The sequence below is a fragment of the Sciurus vulgaris genome, assembly GCF_902686455.1.
Source record: "Sciurus vulgaris genome assembly, contig: HiC_scaffold_139_arrow_ctg1, whole genome shotgun sequence".
Taxonomy (NCBI): domain Eukaryota; kingdom Metazoa; phylum Chordata; class Mammalia; order Rodentia; family Sciuridae; genus Sciurus; species Sciurus vulgaris.
In genome coordinates this window covers 1,220,708-1,223,612 of record NW_027632914.1, presented here as the reverse complement: position 1 = coordinate 1,223,612, position 2,905 = coordinate 1,220,708, and the positions used below count along the sequence as shown (strand labels likewise).

General features: G+C 45.6%; 1 pseudogene across 1 annotated transcript; it reads left to right on the top strand.

Annotated features, from left to right (window-relative positions):
* Positions 1-1,219: 1,219 nt before the first annotated feature.
* Positions 1,220-2,696, top strand: LOC306652200 (KH domain-containing, RNA-binding, signal transduction-associated protein 1-like; annotated as a pseudogene). The gene has a single exon. The product of its transcript is annotated as a KH domain-containing, RNA-binding, signal transduction-associated protein 1-like (transcript).
* Positions 2,697-2,905: the final 209 nt, after the last annotated feature.

The following is a 2,905-nucleotide window of genomic DNA, read 5'->3' as shown; positions in this document are numbered from 1 at the left end:
ATGGTTAATTCTGGGCTATGTGAATATCATCTCAATTTTTAAAAAGTTGTTAAGCAAAATAAAGCAACGACACAGCCAGCTCATTCACTCCCAGCTCCCTGTCTGGATGTGGCATGGTGGACTGAAGCCAGGTGCAGAGTGGTCACGAAGCCTGGATCCAAGAAAGGAGCTGCCTCCTGGGGCAGGTCTCAACAGGACCCAAATATCAGAGAGGTAGAGGAAGGGGCACAGAGAGTGGGAAAGACAACCAGAGACAAGAGATAGAGAGTCAAGGAGAAATAGGAGCAAAAGAAGAGGAAGGGGACCTGGAGGACCCCGACCCCTGAGGACTCCCCACTGGCCAACATGAAAATAAGGAAATAGGCAAAGAGCAGAAAATCAGTTATTTTCCTCCCAGGTGACAAATCCATCCCACAGGCAGACTGAGGTCCAGCTGCTGAGCTTCCCATGGGCTCTGGGAGAAGAATGCCGCCTGCTCAGCAGTGATTAATGAGTTGATAGAGACTGCAGGTATGCCACATAATCCAGCTGAATCTTGATGGAAAATGAATAATTTTTTAACAACTGCGACAGAATAGATGAATGTAATGGTGGATTTAGGCTGCACTATATTTATGACTGCTTGGAAAAGAAGGATGAATCAATCATTAATGTTGATGGAGGGGTACAAGGGCCCAAATAAATTCCAATGGCATATATTTGGGTTTCAAAAATTACTTTGTGGCCCTCTGTCAGTACTTGAAAAATTTTAAGTTTGATGTTTCTTAGCACTTAAATAAAAAAAAAATAGATGTTATAATACAGATCAGGGCACATCTTTTTTTGTCTATGCACAGTATGTAGCAGAGTTTCAAGCAGAGCAATGCTGAAGAAATGTTCTATTTTTGGAGAGATTTTGGAAAATCTAATTAAACAACAATAAAAACATTGCATATTTATTAGTAAAGCAGCATGAGCATTGGAGGGGAAATAGGTAGAAACCCAAATGAATTCTGGTCCAAATTCTAAGTCTATCTCTGAGTCTTAAAAACAAGCAGCCCTCCTACCTCTGTTCCTCCAAATCAAAAAACAAAGCTTTGGTCATTTCTGGTGCTCTTTCTCTGGGTCACTTGGTCAGCTTCCTTCACTGTCCTTCCTGCTCTCCTACCCCTGCCAACTGCCGCTAGGGCCTCTGCCGTGTCACTTCCTCGCTTGCTCTCTCGCTTGCACATCCTCCCCGATGCAGCACCTGGAAGATCCTGCTGCATGCATGACCCGGTCCTCGGGCCGCAGCTGCTCCATGGACCCTCAGGTGCCCACCCCTCGGTGCATCAGATGCTGTCTGGGTAGCCGCCACTGCCTCACCTGCCCCGGGGAGGCAGAGGGGGTTCCGAGGGGGTGCCTGGGCCTCACCAGCCAAGCAGCCACCACCACTGTTGACCCCCCTCAGCCAGGGCCAAGGTCAAGATGGAGCCGGAAAACAAGTACCTGCCCAAACTTATGACTGGGAAAGACTCGCTGGACCCATCCTTCACTCATGCCATGCAGCTTCTGATGGCAGAAATTGAGAAGATTCAGAAAGTAATTCAAAAATGGATGAGGAGGAGAATCACTTGGATTTATTTTCTCATAAGAACATGAAGCTAAAAGAGTGGGTGCTGATACCTGTCAAGCAGGACCCAAAGTTCAATTTGGTGGGGAAGATTCTTGGACCACAAGGGAATATGATCAAAAGACTGCTGGAAGAAACTGTGCAAAGATCTCTGTGTTGGGAAAGGGCTCAATGAGAGTCAAAGCCAAGGAAGACGAGCTTCCCAAAGGTGGAGACCCAAGGTATGCCCACTTGAATATGGATCTGCATGACTTCATTCAAGTCTTTGGACCCCCATGTGAGGCTTATGCTCTTATGGCCCATGCCATGGAAGAAACAAGGAAATTTTACCACCAGATATGATGGATGATATCTGCCAGGAGCTATTTCTAGAGCTGTCCTACTTGAATAGAGTACCTGAGCCCTCTCGTGGACGTGGGGTGCCAGTGAGAGGTGGGGATGCTGTACCTCCCCCTCCACCTGTTCCCAGGGGCTGAGGTGTTGGACCACCGTGGGGAGCTTTGGTGTGTGGTGCCCCAGTGAGAGGTGCCATCACAGAGGTGCCACTGTGACCCGAGGAGTGCCACCCCCACCTATTGTGAGGAGTGCTCCAGCACCAAGAGCATGGACAGGAGGCATCCAGAGAACACCTTTGCCTCCACCCCCTGCACCAGAAATATATGAAGAATATGGATATGATGATACATATGAAGGCTATTACAGCCAGAGCCAAGGGGACTCAGAATATTATGACATGGACATGGGGAGGTTCAAGATTTTTATGAAGCTTATGGCCAAGACTGGAATGGGGCCAGACCATCACTGACGGCCCCTCCAGCTAGGCCAGTGAAGGGAACATACAGAAAGCGCCCATATGGACATTGTTAAAAACAAACAGGAGGGGAAAACTATCAGTTATGAGCAAAGTTGTTACTGATTTCTTGTGTCTCCCAGGATTCCTGTTGCTTTACCCACAACAGACAAGTAATTGTCTAAGTGTTTTTCTTCATGGTCCCCTTCTCCCCACCTTCCTCCATTCTTAACTCTGCATTCTGACTTCTGTATGCAGCATTTTAAAATGAGTTAAAATATATTTAGGAATATCAAATTAATTTTTTAAGTGTGTAGATGCTTTTTTCTTATTTGTTTAAATATAAACAGATGAGTACTTTTTATAATAAAAGAAGAAGTTGAGAAAAAAAAAACACAAACCTGTTAGTTTCAAAAGTGACATTGCTTGCTTAAAGGTTCTAAAGTAAAGGCTTGTTAACTTTCTCTTAATTTTGATTTGAGGCATCCCATAAAGTTGTAGTTGCAGAATCCCAAACTGGGCTA